The sequence below is a fragment of the Narcine bancroftii genome, chromosome 11 (assembly GCF_036971445.1).
Source record: "Narcine bancroftii isolate sNarBan1 chromosome 11, sNarBan1.hap1, whole genome shotgun sequence".
NCBI classification, from domain to species: Eukaryota; Metazoa; Chordata; class Chondrichthyes; order Torpediniformes; family Narcinidae; genus Narcine; species Narcine bancroftii.
Window position 1 is genome coordinate 62,020,763 of NC_091479.1, and position 19,094 is coordinate 62,039,856.

At 40.3% G+C, this 19,094-nt stretch overlaps 1 long non-coding RNA gene across 1 annotated transcript in view; it reads right to left on the reverse strand.

The window, feature by feature from the left end:
* LOC138745496 (uncharacterized) overlaps window positions 1-19,094 on the reverse strand; it is an 85,469-nt gene that overhangs the window by 47,100 nt on the left and 19,275 nt on the right. The window contains exon 2 of the long non-coding RNA XR_011346310.1: window positions 15,797-15,855. This is a non-coding gene — a long non-coding RNA (uncharacterized lncRNA). The remainder of the gene's footprint in view (window positions 1-15,796; window positions 15,856-19,094) is intronic.

Genomic DNA, 19,094 nt, shown 5'->3' on the forward strand with positions numbered 1-19,094 from the left:
CTTGTCTGGCTCTACACCTGCCTCTGACAGCTTATCTCTCAAAAAGGTGATTTTCTTCACACCAAACTGACATTTTGCTCTGTTTACCTTTAATCCATCCTCTGAATGTGTTGTAACACTTTGATGAGCCTCTCGTTGTGTTGCTCCTGTCATCCATTTACACGCATATCCCATTTATGCCTTCTATGATGTGCTCCACTGTCCTGTGGGACTCCTCAGATGTTGAGGAAATTCCAAATGGTATCTTTAAACAGGAGTATCAGCCAAATGGTGAATTGAATAAACAGCATTTTGTGCCATCTTCATGCAGTTTTACCAGAAGCCCTGGGATGCACCCAATTTAGTGAATAACTTTGCACCAATCATCTCACTTGTTATTTTCTCCCTGGTTGGAATCTGATAATGTTCCCTTTTTATATTGGCATTGAAGTCTTTTGAGTCCATGCACACATGTAGGTCACCGTTCTTCTCTTTGACACACACCATTGAAATCACCCTTTCTGTGAGCTCCTCCAACTTTCTTTATGATCCCTAGTGATGTCATTCATTCGAGTTCCTGCTTGAGCCTGCCTCGTGGCATCACTATAGTGAGTCCTCCTTTAACTGTATCATATAGGTGAATGGTAGAACTCCAAACCCTTTGAAGATGTCTGGAAATTGATCCAATATTCCCTTTACGCTGTTCTGTGCATTGGCACTGTTAATGCAGTATACCCTCTTGACTAGGCCTAAATTTTCACATGCTTTGTCACCAAGCAGTGAATCATGTCTACTACAAACATGAGGTGGTGCTCTTTACCTTTCATATTCAGTCTACATGTGCCTTTCATGTCAATGTGCTGTCACTGTAGGTCTTGAACTGAACAAAATTTGGATGGATGGATGGCTTTATCTTCATTGCCCTGATGTCATGCTCACAGGTCAAACTGGGCTTTACCCCTGTGTCCAGCTTGAAAGGAGTATCTGCTCCATTTGCTTGCACATCCACTTGTCCTCCCCAACTCTGTTCACGCTTGGCTGTTCAGTATCTGTTGGTTTGAAACCTTCCTGCACTACCATGCTCACTGAGGGAAGTTTCTTCTATAGTGTGCATACTTTCACTTGTTTCATTTCCCTTTGGAATAAAATTGCTGGAGGAGTCACGTGATGGAGTAGTGGCCGGACGGTGAACTCCAGCCATCTCCAGAAAAGACAGAAAAAACAAAGCAAAACACAAAGGCACAGAAATAAAAATCAAAGTAAAGTGAATATAAAGGTAGAAAGAAGATGGCGACGAAAAAAGAAAAGTCAAAACCAACGGTAAGAAGAGAGGAAGAGAAGACAACGGAAGATGAAGGAAAAGGCCTTACCTGTTCGAAGAGGCCCGCGGTGGAGAGAGAAACCCGCTCCCTCAGGTCGGTAGAATATGGACTACAAAAATGGCTCGCTGAGCCGAGTAAAAGTGCACAACCGCGCATGAAAAAAAACACACCGACGGGAGGGGTGACCAGCTGGGGAGTCGATCTCCACAGCCGGCAACGACAGCTGCAGAACACCTGCAGCAAGAAGAGAACACAGAAGACAATGAAAACAAGAAAGAAGAGAAGAAAAGGGCAACAAAGAAACAACAGATGGCCAACCCAGAGGAAGAATAAGAGGAAGAGTACAGTGAAATAGAAGAAGAAGGGAAAGGCAAGATAAAGGACTTACTTTCTCTTATTAAAGAATACATGGAGTCTTTTAAGAATGGCAAGCGCAGGAATTTGATGATTTAAGAAGAAGAATAAACAACACAGAAGAGAAAATGAATAAAATAGATATGACCTTATCAGAAATGGGAAAAAGAATGGACAAGGTGCAAGAACGAGAAGCAGCAGTAGAAATGGAGGTAGAGGACTTAAAAAAGAAATTAGAGGAATCTAATAAAAAAGTTAAAGAGACACAAGAACTGTTAGCTCAGAAAATAGATATAATGGAAAATTATAACAGAAGAAATAACATAAAGATAGTGGGCCTTAAGGAAGATGAAGAAGGCAAGAATATGAGAGAGTTTATAAAAGATTGGATCCCTAGGATCCTAGGATGTCCAGAACTACAGCAAGAAATGGAAATAGAAAGGGCACATAGAGCATTGGCCTTTAAACCACAACCACAACAAAAACCAAGATCTATTTTAGTAAAATTCCTAAGATATACAGCAAGAGAAAAGGTACTGGAGAAGACAATGGAAAAAGTAAGAGAGGGCAACAAGCCACTGGAGTACAAAGGGCAAAAAATCTTCATTTATCCAGATATAAGTTTTGAACTCCTAAAGAAGAGAAAGGAGTTCAATACAGCAAAGGCGATTTTATGGAAGAAAGGGTATAAATTTATACTAAAGCATCCAGCGGTATTGAAAATATTTATTCCAGAACAACAAAACAGACTATTCTCGGATCCAGAAGAAGCATGAAAATTTGCAAAACAATTACAAAATAGACTGAGGGATGAAGACGTGTAATGAGAGTAAAAATGACCACGATTTATATGTATGTGGGTAAAGAGGTATAAGTGTGTATATGTATAATGTGCATACGTGAATGTATCCGTATTTAGAGGAAAATATAGATAGTATAGACAAGAATTAATAAGGGAAGGAAATGGAATAGAGGGAATAAGGAGGGAACTAAAAGAGTGACCTTTGTTACATATGAAAAGTGAAATCTTTTCTGGGGGGGGCTGGGTGGGGAGGAGTTGCGGTCACTGCAAAATCAGCTGACGCTTGCGAGTGAATTCGCAAACCCAAATGGAGAGGGGAGATGTGGTTGTCTGACAAGGGATAAAGGACAACTCAGGAGGGGAAGGGGAGATTGGGGCTAAAGAAGTTTTAAATAGGAGAATAAGGAAAATGTTTGATGTTTTAGGAATGTTGTCTTATAAAGGGTTTAAAATAAGAAAACAGAAATGGAAAAGGAAGAAAGGTAATGATGGAAAAACGGAAAGGGAAGATAAACAAAGTATAAAATGGTTACGTTGAACTATATGACTTTAAATATTAATGGAATACATAACCAAATTAAAAGGAAGAAACTGCTAAATTTACTGAAAAAAGAAAAAATTGATATAGCATTTGTGCAAGAAACACACTTAACTGAATTGGAGCACAAGAAATTAAAGAGAGATTGGGTAGGACATGTAACAGCAGCATCGTATAATTCAAAAGCAAGAGGAGTGGCTATATTAATTAGTAAAAATGTGCCATTTAAAATAGAAGAGGAAATAATAGATCCAGCAGGGACATATGTAATGATAAAATGTCAGATATATTCGGAGTTTTGGAATCTACTCGATGTATATTCACCTAACGAAGAAGATCAAAAGTTTATGCAAGATATCTTTTTGAAGGTAGCAAATACGCAAGGGAACATATTAATAGGAGGGGATTTCAACCTGAATTTGGATTCAAATATGGATAAAACTGGGAAAAAAATTAACAGAAAGAACAAAGTAACCAAATTTATAATTAAATCAATGGAAGAAATGCAACTTTTGGATATATGGAGGAAACAACACCCAAAAGAAAAGGAATATTCATATTACTCAGCTAGACATAAAACATACTCATGAATAGACCTATTTTTGTTATCAGCTAGTATGCAAGATAGAGTAAGAAAAACAGAATATAAAGCTAGAATACTATCGGACCATTCACCCTTAATATTGACAGTAAAGCTAGAGGACATCCCTCCAAGAATGTATAGATGGAGATTAAACCCCATGTTACTCAAAAGGCAGGATTTTAGAGAATTTATTGAAAAACAAATAAAAATGTATTTTGAAAATAATATGGAATCAGTGGAAGATAAGTTTATACTATGGGATGCAATGAAAGCATTCATTAGAGGGCAAATAATAAGTTATGTAACCAAGATGAAGAAGGACTATAATCAGGAAACAGAGCAGTTGGAAAGGGAAATAGTAAATATAGAAAAAAAATTAGCAATGAAGGAAGATACAACTAAAAGAAGAGAATTGGCGGATAAAAAAAATAAAATATGAAACACTACAAACATATAAGGTGGAAAAGAACATAATGAAGACAAAACAGAAATATTATGAACTGGGTGAAAAAACGCATAAAATCCTAGCATGGCAGCTTAAGACAGAACAAGCTAAGAAATTGGTATTGGCATCAAGGAAAAAAGACAAACAAATTACATATAATCCAAAATAAATTAAGGAAAACTTTAGAGAATTCTATGAACAATTATACCAAACCGAAAATGAAGGGAAAGAAGGGAAAATAGATGAATTTCTGACTAAAATTGAACTACCAAAACTACAAATAGAGGAACAAAATAAATTAACAGAACCATTTGGAATAGTAGAAATACAAGAGATAATAAAAAAATTACCAAATAATAAGACACCAGGAGAGGATGGATTCCCAATAGAATTCTACAAAACATTTAAAGGCTTATTAATTCCGCCCCTCCTGGATGTAATCAACCAGATTGATGAGACACAAAGCTTACCAGATTCATGTAAAACTGCAATATTTACAGTAATACTAAAGCAAGGGAAAGATCCACTCTCACCAGCATCATATAGACCAATATCTTTACTAAACACAGATTATAAGATAATAGCTAAACTATTAGCAAACAGATTAGCAGAGGAAGTACCGAAAATGGTAAATTTAGACCAAACTGGATTTATCAAAAAAAAGACGCACAACAGACAATATTTGTAAATTTATTAACTTAATTCATGCAGTAGAAGGAAATAAAGCACCTACAGTAGCAGTTGCTTTAGACGCAGAGAAGGCCTTTGACAGAGTAGAATGGAATTTGTTCAAAGTATTGCAAAAATTCAATTTACCGGTGAAGTATATTAATTGGATTAAAGCATTATATAAGGGACCGTTAGCGAAAGTGACAGTAAATGGACATGTATCAAAGCAATTTAACTTAAGCAGGTCAACGCGGCAGGGATGCCCTCTATCACCTTTATTGTTTGCGTTAGCTATAGAACCACTAGCAGAATTGATAAGAATAGATAAAAATATAAAAGGAATAAAAATAAAAGACAAGGAATATAAAATCAGTCTATTTGCGGATGATGTTATAGTGTACTTAACAGAACCAGAACTATCAATAAAAGAATTATATAAGAAATTGAAGGAATATGGAGAAGTGTCGGGTTACAAGATAAATGTAAATAAAAGTGAAGCAATGCCTATGAATAATGCGGATTTCTCAAAATTTAAGAAGGAATCTCCATTTAGATGGCAAATGCAGGCAATAAGATATCTAGGTGTACAAATAAACAAAAATCTTGGCCAACTATATAAACTCAATTATTATCCACTAATGAAAAAATTACAGGACGATTTAGAGCATTGGAAAGATTTGCCACTAACACTAATAGGAAGGATAAACAGTATTAAAATGAACATTTTTCCAAGGATATTATACTTATTCCAGGGATTGCCAATACAACTGACAGAAAAATTCTTCAAGGAGTTGAAGAAAATAATAAGGACATTTTTATGGAGAGGGGGGAAACCGAGGATAGCATTAGATAAATTAACAGAATGGTATAAACAAGGAGGCTTACAACTGCCAAACTTTAAAAATTATTATAGATCCGCACAATTAAGATACCTATCAGATTTTTATCAAACAAGGGAAAAACCAGACTGGACGAGATTAGAATTAGATAAAATAGGGGAAAAGATACCTGAACACATATTATATAAATGGGATGAAAAATTGGTACAACATAGAAGTTCTCCAGTATTACACCATCTCCTCAATATTTGGAAGAAGATTCATGTAGAAAGAAATAAAACAAATTATCAATTACCAAAACTAATATTGACGCAAAACAAGTTATTCCCTTTTACAATAGATAACCTTTCCTTTAGAGAATGGGAAAAAAAAAGGGATTAAAAGAATAGAAAATTGTTTTTCAGGAAATAGATTCTTATCCTTTGAACAAATGAAAGATAAGTACAATATAACTCAAGATACAGTGCTGGCATATTACCAATTGAGATCCTACTTGAAGGATAAATTAGGAAGCAGTTTGAGTTTGCCAGAGGCAAGTAACCTTGAATATGTGATTACAGATACAATGATAATCAAAAGGTTTATAACAAATATGTGTATTAAACTGCAAGAAAAGGAGAATGAGGAAACAAATGGTAAAACTAAACAAAAATGGGAACAAGATTTAAATATAAAGATAAAAAAGGAAACATGGGACAAATTATCTTCTGGAACGATGAGAAATACAATAAATACGAGGTTACGTATGATACAATATAACTGGATACACAGACTATACATTACACCTCAAAAGTTAAATAAATGGGACCCAACAGTATCTGATAGATGTTTTCGATGTAAAAAAGAAATGGGAACAACAATTCATGCAATCTGGACATGTGAGAAAGTAGAAAAATTTTGGGAAGATCTCAATCAGATATTAAATAAAATAACCGAAAACAATATACCAAAGAATCCAGAGATCTTTCTCCTAAGTAACATAAAAAACAAAGAATTTGGAATTGATTTGGAGGATGCACAAAAAAGATTTGTTAAGATAGCTCTAGTCGTAGCAAAAAAGTGTATTATGTCAACCTGGAAATTGGAAGATAATTTGAAAATACAACAATGGTATATAGAAATGAATAAATGTATTCCATTAGAAAAAATAACATATAGTTTAAGAAATAATATTGAAATATTCAAACAAATATGGGAGCCTTACATTAAATACAATAGCGAAAACCTACCGGGGTCAATCATTACCTAAGTTGATGGAAGGAGAAGGAAAGAAAAGAATGGACTCAGTAGAATTTCTGGTGTATTTTTGTTGAGTGACAACATTGTCTGACTGGTTTAATGTATCCTAGATTGTATACCTTAAATGGATGGGAGGGGGAGGGTGGGGGGGGGGGGGTGGGTTGGGAGGAGGGAGGTGGGGGGGAGAAAATGTCACTGTATGTGTGAAAAGGAAAAAGTGTGTATCATGGCTAATGTGATTTATGGTGTGAAAAATAAAAAAAATTTAAAAAAAGGAATAACATTGCTATGCATAGTGAATCTGTCCTTTGCACTTATTACACTTTTCCATTCCATGGGCATCATTTTGGTATATGTTGAGTGCCACATCATTTGCAATTAAATGTCTCTCTTTGTCTTTTTGTAGTTTCCTATGTCTCATTCTGTTTGTGTTCATCCAGACACCACCAGCCCTTGCACTCTCACTTAACTTTTTTGCATATCTTCACAGCTCCAGCTAAGGTAAGTTCCATCTCTCTTGTAGCAACATCTCTCTCATTTTTTTGTCAACAATTCCAAACACAATTTGATTACGGATCATTAAATCTTGCAGCAATCCAAAGTTGCATGTTCTTACTTTCAATTTCAAGCCTATTTATTAAAAAATCAAAGCTTTCTGCCTGCAGCTACATGCATGAACAAAACACACATCTCTCAATCGTTTCATTTTTCATTGGTGAACAGTGTTCATCAAACATCTCGATAACCTTGTCGAATTTGCCCTGGTCCTGGTCGACGTTTCCCGTACAATTCCTGCTGATACCCATTGACACCCAGTCCTGGTATCATGTGAAGTTTCTTCTATTGTGATAAAGTAACTTACTAATATTTTATTATCAACTCATGACCTCATGGGACACATCCATTTTGTGCATCTAACCCGAGGTGGGACATTCCATCACCGATGCCCCCTAGTGGCCAGGAGGATCACACTCCCAATCACCACAATCATGATGGGATGAAGGGCCTGTTTCTGTGCTGACTGACATTTCTGTACACAAGTTGCATGGTAGTCTTGTCACATAGAAGGAGGCCATCAGCCCATTGTCTGTGCCAATCGCTCCATGAAACCATTGAACTATCAAACATTACAGCACAGAAACAGCCCCTTTGGCCTATCTAGTTGGTGCCAAACTATTATTCAGCCTGGTCCCATTGACCTGCACCTGGATCATAGTCCTGCATACCCCTCCCATCCATGTACTGATCCATTTTCTTAAATATCAAAATGGATCTCGCATTGACCACTTCAGCTCGCAACTTGTTCCACATTCCAACCATTCTCTGCATGAAGATGTTCCCCCTAATGTTCCTTTAAACATTTCCCCTTTCACCCACATCCTCTAGTTCATATTTCACATAACTTCAGTGTAAAAAGCCTGCTTGCATTTACTCTCATAATTTTGTATACTTCCATCAAATCTCCTCTCATTCTACAATGGTCCAGGGAATAAAGTCCTCACCTGTTTTAACTTTTCCCGTAACTCAGTTCCTCATGTCTTAGGAAGATCCTTGTAAATTTTCTTTGAATTCTTTCAGTTGTATTGATATATTTCATGCAGATAGGTGAGCAAAACTGCCACAACACTCCAAAATCGGCCTCTTATCCAACTTCATCATAACGTACCAACTCCTCTGCTAAACACTTTGTTTTATGAAGACCAACGCACCAAAAGCTCTCTTTTCGAGCCTATCTTCCCATCAACCCCATTTCCCACTTATCTCCCTGCAACTCATCCTCTCTGATGCGCCCAACAATTTCACCCCCTCCCCATCCCATTCTCCTGCCACTCAGGCTCACGAAAGGTAGCTGAATTGACACCCTCCCCCCCCCCCACCCCGCCAGCACTTCCCTCTGCCACTCAGAGGGAATGTCAAGCACACAGGGGGAGCTCATACAGTTGTGGGGAGAGAGAGCTCAGTTGGCAGAGCAGAAATGGGTCTCTGGAGCTGTGCAACTAATCATCCTGCCACCTTGTCATCCCATCGACAGAAAAATTTGAGAGCGATTCATTGTGGAGTGATCTCCAGGGGGGCTTCATTGGCTGATTGTCTCTTGATAGCTCTCACAAAACATGCATTGTAGGAGATTCGAGGATAAAAAAAAATGGCCCATCAAACAGAACATCTAATTACTGGATGAATAACAACATGATTGACTGTTGAAAAGCTAAAATTGAATTTCATGCGGGAGAAGAGCAAATATTTTAGTAATTTTCAGAGCTTCAATGTGTTTTTTTTAAATTATGTCTCTAAAAAGATTGAATCCGTATACGAGCTATATAACACAGGAAATCAGAACAGCAGCTTTTCCCAATCAGATTCTCACAGCTGGTATTGTGACAAGTCCAATACCAACTTGATTTTGGTTGATTTTTTTTTATTTACTGCACATTAGCCATGAACCCCTCCCCTCCACTCCCCACTCAACAATTCAATCCTGGGCTCTAGTTGAATCACAGCAGCCCGAAACAAACCTGGGCAGGGGAAGAAAAGGTTGACGCGAGAAAGCACTGGAGTCAGAATTCTGAACTTAGCCAAGCTGGAGACAGCAAGTCAGCAGTTAAATCAGTCCTGAGCATTCACATGCCATCCCTGAAAGGCAGCTTTCTCAGGAATACCATTAGATGATCTTAAAGCTTTTCAACTGTTTTCAGGTGGAGCTATGACCCAATCCAATAACTGCTCTCTTAAGGTTATTGACCCCGACATTGAGTTTATCTGTATCTGCCCAATGGGTTGTGGCCTTCTCTACAATGTTGGCTAGAAGAGCCATTTATTCGAATGGAAAGACTCCAGTTGTCCAAAAGTGTTTCAATGGTTCTCTCATATTATGTCACTTGATGTAAATGGTTCTAATGTGATTAGATATACTCACTCTTCCAGTCTTACCTTTGTTTTCTGATTCACTATATGAATCAAAAACTACAAAATGTATGTAACCCACAGGATAAACTGCTCAGGTAGGTTTTTGTTTTGGTTAGTTTCCCCCCCCCCCCCAAAATAAGTTAGGTGTTTTTAATATTTTTGATGCATTTTCTGTCTTCATCCAGTGCAGTGGATGGGAAGGGAGGGGGTGGTGGGACTGAGTTTATACTGCTTGAAGTTTTACCTTGATAAAGATACATAGGTGATATTGTATTTTCAGTTTTGTTCCCTTTTCTTCACTGTAAAAAAAAACAATAAAAAAAGATTGAAAAAGATTATCTGTCACCTGTGTATTGCTGGCAGCAATGTGTCTGACAATCATTTTCATTTATTATTGCTTCAAAGCACCCATCGGAAAGTAACATCCTGAGTATTATACAGCAGACCTTCATCAAGAAAGCTTGGATCTTAACAAAAATCGCCGACAGGCAAGTAATTTCCCTTCAGTCTCTTTGGTGAAGGCTGAAATCTCTGAACAGCCGCTCTTCTGTCATCTTCAATCACATGGACATTCTGATCATTAATGAGCACATGGTCTTGCAGTATTTTCATTCGATGATTTAATCTTTAATCCCATCAATTGTCAATTCTCATCTATCTTCTTTCCAGAAAAATATTGCATAGGGTGTAATTATGATCAAGGTTAGATTTTCACAGTATCGTTTATATTTACCTTTGTTACTTGATCTAAATTTCCACATCAGCTGCTTTGACTTTGTAATGATTTGAGAGCATCAGAACAAAGAACTTTCTCCAACACTCCAAATGCTGACTCATAGACCAACTTCCCCTCTGCACTCGATTCATTCAATGTCACCTCCTGACTTCTGGAGCCAGCCCCTAAAGAACTCCCAATCTCAAGGAGTTCCAAGCCCCAGACAGCTTGGAGAAGTCCCCACACTTATTTTCTCAGACACATCAGGAACGTCTGCAGGCAACCTGGCACCATCCAATCTTTCAGAAATGAAATCATTTTTTAAATGCTTTACAATTTTTTTCTGATTATGAATGCCTCACTTTTGTGAACATTCTAATCCACTTGGTCTTTGCTCATTCACCAACCCTATCAATATCCTCGTGAAGCCTCTTGTCCCCTCATAGTCCTTATTGCATTGCGTCAATTTTTAATGCTGATCCTCTTAACCAAATCATTCAAATAGATTTGATCCATGCAGCACTTCAACAAACGCAACCTGAAAACTACCCGTTTTTTTTGACACCTCGATGTACGAGGTCCTGTACAGTACACAAATGTACTGGAGAAACTCAGCAGGTCACCCACCATCTACATAAAGAATCAGCAATGTTTAGGGCCTGTGCCCTTTGCCGCGTTTAATTGAATTAACCCACTAATGCCATTTTTAACTGGGCACACCCCCAAACTTATTTACCCTTGCTCAACTCCCACAAAATTAATTTAGTTAACATTTTCCAACATCAGTAAATCTAAAAGGTGATGACATCAGCTGACCCTTACAGGGGTGGGACGTGAAGATCAATAAGTTGTCAACATCTTTCCGCAGCCCCGCCGAGAAAACAAAGACCAGCATTTAAACGGTGCCTTGGACGACCTCGAGAGATGGTTTAAGGCCTGGCTGTCAGTGAGGGCAGGAGGCACATTAGCCAACTCAAGCACAGGAAGTTCCCAGAGAAGGCAACAAGACTGATGGTCACAGCAGAAATGAAAACAGAAAATGCTGCAACTCACATCACAGCATCCGCACTAAGAGAAAACAAGTTCATGGCCTTCATCAGAACTGCTGGCAAAGAATAAAAACTACAGACGCTAGAAAACTGGACAAACACACAAAATGCTGGAGGAACCCAGCAGGTCAGTCAATGGAAGGCGATGTTTTGGGTCAAACCCCATCATCAAGGTTTCAGCCCCAAACATTGAATATCCAGGACAGTCCGGCTATGCCCTGAAACATTGATTGCCTACTGCCTTCCATGGATGCCGTCTGGCCTGCTGAGTTCCTACTGCACCTTGTATTGTCATTGGAACTCGTACTGCTCACAATGTTTTCTCAGGATGAGTGGGGAGTCGATTCCCAGACTTAGATTCCCTTGATTTTCAATTCATGACCAACTGTTTCAGCTTTAATAATTCCGTTGAGGGATTATGGGTTGCCAGAGAGAGTGAAAAAAAAAGAATCCCTGCTCACCTTCAAAAAGTTTGATTTATCTTTCACATTCACCTTAGAGGGGAGAGGCCTCAGGTCAGAAAGCAGCCTTGTATTGGTCTATAAATCAGATGACTCTTGCAGCCTCCAGAGCTGGTAGAGGACTACCAACTGAATCCTGGATAACATCTCCACTTGAAGGCAAGGGAAGTGCCCGATGAGCTTTCATGATGCCAGCTAAAGCATATGATTACTTGATGGCTGACATTTCACTGACTCCCACTCAGTCAATTCACTCAAGTAGATGTTATTTTCCTGACGGTTCCACCAGGCTGGGTCGATGGAGTGGGGAAATGAACAGCAAATGAAGATGTACTCAGAAAATTTCACTAAAGGGGCAGCCAAGGAATAAACAGGAAATACAATCCATCTGATCTCTAATAAATGTCTTTTCCTCATTGCACAATTAATTTGAAACTTCAGCCTTTCCAATGACCTTTGAAAGCACTGCACATCCTTCAACAACAACCCAGGCTTTCAGAGCACCTTGCAAATGTCAGGAACAATAATTTGGAACAAGTTCAAAGGATGTAATTCATCAGCTCCCATTGAAAGAAGTCAAGTCTGATCACTCAGACCCTAACTTGCAAGTCAATAGTCATGAAAATGTTGCTGCAGTATTTCAAGTTCAAGTTTATTTATCATCCAATCAGGCTGAAATGTAAGAATTGGTGAGGAAAGCTGGTCTGAATTATGTCAGGTTAGTATGACCAACACCATAAATATAAGATAGAAGTACGTTATAATTTTTTGCATCAATCACAGAAACTAAGTAAATTAAAATCAGCCCTATTAGACTGGGATTTTAGCAGAAGTAGGAAACTTTCTACATTCAACTTGGTCAAGTTGTAAAGTGAGACCTGATGTACTGATGTTGCTCGACCCACTGATTTCCTCCAGCAATTGAAAAACATCTGGTCTTTCTCATATCATTTCCTGTCATATGTAACAAGAATCGTGTTGCTTTAAGACCTCTCGAGGCTAGTTGACCCGTCTTTAAATGCAACAGATAGAGTAATTCTAAAAGTAAAGTGAAGGGTATTATGTTACAGGCAGTGCAGGGTATAGTGTTAGTGGCATAAATGGAGCATTGAATTTTTTTAAGACATACAGCCTGGTAACAGGTCAATTCGGCCATGAGTCCGGCCACCCAATTATACCCAATTAACCTAAACACCCCCCCCACCCCAGAACATTTTGGACGCAGGAGAAAACCAGAGCCCTCAGGGAAAACTCACGCAGACATGGGGAGAATGTACAAACTCCTTACAAACAGTGTGGGATTCAAATCCCAGTCCCAATCACTGGCGCTGCAAGGGTGTTGCGCTGACCACCATGCCAACATGCGGCCCCATTTACAGCACATGCCTTTTGCTCCACAATGTTGTGACAACCTCTATAAACCTACTCAACTAACTGAACCTTCCCTACCTCACACCCACAACCCTCAGTTTTTCTTGCATCCATTCCTGTCTCAGTCTTTTAAATGTTCTATTTTACCAGCCCCCAGCATCACCCATGTAAAAAATAACATAGCTGACATTTCCCTTAAACCCTCCTCCCATTACCTTGTACAGATGTCCTCTGGTGATGCTCATCTCATCCTGGGAAACAGGTGCTGGGCGACCACCCTATCCTGCCTCTCTTAATCTTGCGGACCTCTATTAAGTCACCTCTCATCCTTCTTTGCATTAAAGAGAAAAGCCCCAGCTCTGTTAACCTTCCCTCTTAAGGCACATTCTCCAATCTTGGTAAATCTCCTCTGCATCCTCTCCATAGCTTCCACATCCTTCTGGTAATGAGGTGACCAAAACTCTACACAATATTCTACATATTCACAACTCCTCCAGCCTTCACGTCATCTGCAAACTTACTGGCCCATCCTTGTAATTCTTCATCCAGGTCGTTTATAAAAAAAATTGCAAATAGCAGGGTTCACAGAAGAGATCCCTGTGGTGATATGTAATTACACCACTAGGTCACCAGGGGTCACCCCAGTGACCTTGTATATAAAGTAGTCCAGAGCTACAGTCTAGCCTTCCAGGTTCGTCTTGCAGAGACAAGACCTCTTAGTGTACATATTAGTTTATTAAAGCTGTCTTATACTCACGCTGCTGATGTGGTTATTGTCAGTTCAATCCCCACTAGTGATTGGCCTCTAGGCAGATTATATTCCATCCACAACTACCCTCTGCTTTCTGCAAGCAAGACAATTCTGAATCCAACGTTCCATGGATCCCATAACCTCATGAATTTCTGAATGACTCTCTCATGGGGGAACCTTGTCAACTGCCTGACTAAAATCCAAATAGACCACATCTACTGCCCTACCTTCATCAATTTCTTTTGTTATTTCCTCAGAAGTGGAGGATATCAAGAAGACCACAGTTACCCAGTTGCAGGGCATCATCTTTGACCAATGGGAGGTCCATTCAAGAGTCTGCTAACAGCAGGAAACTACCCTTGAATCTGAAGGCTCAAATCAGCACAGTCACATCTTTTTGAGGATACGCAAGTGTCACAGAATCCAAAATGACCACTAGGCTCTCACGGAGAGTCAGTTAGCAATTTGAAAACTCCCCTGGAGCAAAGGGCCACCACAATAAGGAGCTGACAAGACCTTCACTGGAAGCTATTTGGTTCCAATAACTGGGATCTTGGTTGAGCCGACAACAAACATGCGTAACGAAACATGCAGCCTCATGTTTTTTTGGGTGTTTGCATATCAGTATTAAACATTAGGGTTAGGACAAGTGGTCAAGAATACTTTGGTCAACCTATGGCCCTCTGAATCTTTTATTCTCAAGCTACAGCAGAGCACGTAAAGTAACTGTCAAACTCCTGGAATGTTGTGGAACCTCAGGGCTGGCTCAGAGAGGGGTTGCAGATCGATGTTGAGGGAGGGGACATTGCAAGGTGGGCAAGCATGTTGGATGCCAGCAACTCAACCAAAGTGGGTCAAGAGGTGCAAGGGCTTCAGGTGGGGAACAGATATTTGGCAAGTTAATAACTGAAGGGAAGCTACCCGAGCAAGTTGAGGCATTAGGCTAGGACCTCCTCAAGGATGTCCCCTTTCACAAGAAATGAGAAAGAGAACCCCCCACAAGTGCTACCCGGGGTACCTGATGGGACTCCACTGCATGTGTTTGGCTGGAATTCTTGGTGGTTTTGCAAGGGAATCCTGCACTAAACCCATGGATTTACAATCCATGACCTCAGTTCTTGATTTTGATCTGTCTTTAACTTTTCCAAAACCATACAATATTTAAAAAAAATCTAATTTATCAGCAGAAATGCAGAGTTTTATATCATATACAGAAAAGTGCAATTTAAACAATTAATTTTCCACAAAGCAATGGAATGAACATTTAGTTTCAAATAACCCTTACCTCCTGTGTTTCTCTTTCTCTCTCTCTCTAATCCACTTCCTCTCTTCACATCTTTGCCCCTTTCCCATACTGCCTGTGCACACCCCCTCCCCAATTTGCATCCCCCTCCTTCCTGGTTCCATCTACATACAACACATCAGATCCCCTTCCCTTCTGGATTCATCACAACTCCCTTGAAGGTTCCAAGCATCTCCTTCCTCCTCAGATTCTAGCATGAGATGCCTTCCCACCCCTGCTGACCACCATCCCATCTTTTTCGGCACCTTCACTCCCTCCCCCACTACTCCCCTGCTCCTTCTGCCCATTGTTCTTCATATCTCCTTGGTCCACCCATCTCCCAACAATCCTTGTCCCTTTTTCTGACCCGTACATTCTCAGTTCTGCATTCTGGACCATTCCTTTTCACCCACAATCATCAATCTTGCCCGTTGAGTTCCTCCAGCCATTTTGCCTTTCACTTTGTGAAGATGAAATTATAGGTCCTTACCAGAAGAAGAGTCAATGGGAGGGAAGCATTCTGATCTTCAAGGCTGGTGTCTCTGAAATCTGTGGGTGAGAGAAGAGAATCAGTGGAAGGAGGCAAATCCAAGGACAAGCTGTACCAACCACAGATCACGTGAATGAGCGAAGAAGCCACAATTGTGCAACTGGATTTCAATCAACAATAATTTACAATTGTTAAGAGTTAGCCTACTGGCAAATAACCCAATATGGAGGAGGAGACGATTCAATCAGTAATTTGCTCGCATTGGACAATTAATCGCAGGCCACGTCCTGGCACTTGTGAAACAGTTGCATGCACAGTTCAGGAGGAGGTCTGTCTAAGGGGGCTGGTTAATATTTTTTACTCAGCACCCATATTTGGCACCCACTCACCCAGCGCACACCCAGAACTGGCTCGTCAAACAGGTGAAGCTTAACCCTGGCAGTGCTCTTTAATCCCAGCTTCTCAACAGTAAAATCAATTGGGTCAATACTTGCCTCATTTATCGCCGCATTGGTTTCCAGGGGCAAAACCGCCAGGTGACAAATGAATGGCTGCTCTTTAACTCGCATCAAGCCTACCCCAATTTTATTTTATTCCAGAAGTTCAATTCCTCGGTGCCCAGGCACGAGCCATTCTGCACACTCAGTCCATAAGCTGGCTTTTATGTTACATTGAACAACATAGCGCAATACAAACCCTTCGGCCCACGATGTTGTGCCGACCTATATAATGTAACAAAAGAAACTAAACACTCCCAACCCCATAATCCTCTATTTTTCTTTCATTCATGTGCCTACAAGTCTCTTAAATGCCCCTATCTCTCCAGCCTCCACCACTGCACCTGGCAATGCATTTCAGGCACCCACAACTCTTACCCCTAAGGGCGGCACAGTTGGCGTAGCAGTTAGTGCAATGGCTTTACAGTGCCAGTGATCAGGATTGGAACTGGGGTTCGAATTCTGCACTGCCTGTAAGGAGTTTTTATGTTCTCCCTGTGTGGGTTTTCTCCAGAGTCTCTAGTTTCCTCCCACTATTTGAAATGTATCGGGATTGCAGGTTAATGGGGTGCAAATGGGGCGGTATGGACTCAAGAGCCAAAATGACCTGTTACCGTGCTGTATGTCTAAATTTATATTTAAATGTCTCCCCTAAACTTTCCACCTTTTTCTTTATACAGATGTCCTCTGGTATTTGCTACTCCTGCCCTGGAAAAGAGGTTCTGATTGTTCACCTTATCTATGCCTCTCACAATCTTGTAGACCTCTATCAAGTCACCTTTCATCCTTCTTCGCTCCAAAGAGAAAAGCCCCAGCTCTGCTAACTTTCCCTCAAAAGACATTTTCCAGGCAACATCTAGTAAATTTCTAGGCAACATCCTAGTAAATCTCCCCTGTGCCATCTCCAAAGCTTCCACATCTTTCCTGTAACGAGGTGACCACGACTGAACACAATATGCTATAGTTTCACTAGAGATTTAAGCTACAACATTTTCTCACAGCTCCAGAAATTGGTCCCCCGATTAATGAAGCCTAGCATACCATAGACCTTCTTAACTGACTTACCAGCAATGTGCTGCAACCTTGAGAGATCTGTGGATTGGAGGCCCTTCTGCTTTTCATCTTTCTTTCCAAATGTATCGCCACAACCATCTTCTCCCTCTTTTCTCATCTGCTTGCTCAACCTCCCCCTCAAAATGCATTCATTTTAAACCTCCAGGTGATAAAGAGGCCCATTCTCACTTCATCCACAGGAACCCCTTAAGAGTTTCTGAGCGGATTTTCCACTGGCCCCCTTTATATTGATGGTGGGTGCTATCTCACACTGGTTCATCATTTTAATAACCTCCATTCATGCACTCCTCACCCCCTCAACTGAAGAGATATTCTTCCCTGATAAGTGCACTCTCACATTTCTGCCGTCGTCCTTATAAACCTTCATCACAGCATGCATTGCAATGTCTTTGTATCACAGGCATCAAAACATTTCTCCACTGGAGTAACTTGGTGTTCTTTTTCTACCTTATAATTAATTTTGAATTAACTCTCTTCAACAGCAAGTCTTTTTTTACTGTGGACTTAACTCTTCTTCCTAAAAATCTCAGAGTCATTACTTGCTACAGGCAAAATCTAGCAGAATGTGAAAAGATGGCTGCTGGCCACTTTCAATTCTTGCTTATTAATCTTTTCCCCCCACAGAGAACCGTGCAGATTCTTCCAGGATGAGGTATAGAGATGCAAAGCCAACGCGAAATGAGCTTGATGCATTAGTCAGTGCCCTCCCTCCCCCCCACCCCACCCTGCCATGCCAGGCAAAGGGAAGAAAAATCGACCTGGAACTAAGAAGACGACGGCTAAGTGAGGGGATGAGCATTATTTATTTTAGCTTCCACCCCCACCTTGGTTCTGATTCATGATGAATTCATTTCTGGTCACCTCATTAGATGCTTTGGAGAAAGTGCAGAGGAGATTTACGAGGATGTTGTGTGGATGGGAGAACGAGTCACATAAAGCAAGGATGGCAGAGCAAGGGCTTTTCTCTTTGGAGCGATGAAGGATGAGAGGATGACTGAATAGGGGTGTATAAGATGATGGGGGGCTTAGATAGGATGGACACCCAGCAACATTTTTTTCTTGGGGTGACTTACATCTGTTTAAGGTGAGTGGAGGAACGTTTGGTGGAGACCTCCACCACAAAGACTGTTGTACACCTGAAATGCATTGCCAGGTGGTGGTGATGGCTGATACTATAGGGACATCCAAAAGACTTTCAGATGGGCACATGCATGTAAGAAAAATAGAGAATTATGGTTGTGAGGTGTGGTAGAATTAGATTGTTGTACAGTCAGTTTACATAGGTCCTGAAATCTTCTTTGTTCAATGATACAACAGCTGGGCAGTCATTAGCACTTAAGCCAGGGTTATTTGTTCATTCAATCGCATGGCAAGGGCACACTGGCATTCATTACAAGCCCACCAGAATAGGACCGGCCATCATCTCTGAATAGAGTCCCTCTATTCGTTCAGATAGAAATGCCATTATTTTGACCACGCAACCCCACAGGTGTGCACCAAACCCTTTGGCAGTGGCAGCCCCAGATGCCATTGCCCTTCCCGTTAAGGAGAAGCAGTTTGGGGTGCAGTTGCAGTGCTTCAGTGGGCCTGCAAATGGCAGCGGTGGTGTGCCAGTGGAGGTTTAGTTTGGTGGATGGGCTGTCAATCAAGCAACTGTTCTGGAGTCAACACAGCTCTACCATGCTAGACTCTGGATAGGGTTTCAGAAGTCACTCAGAACAAGATTT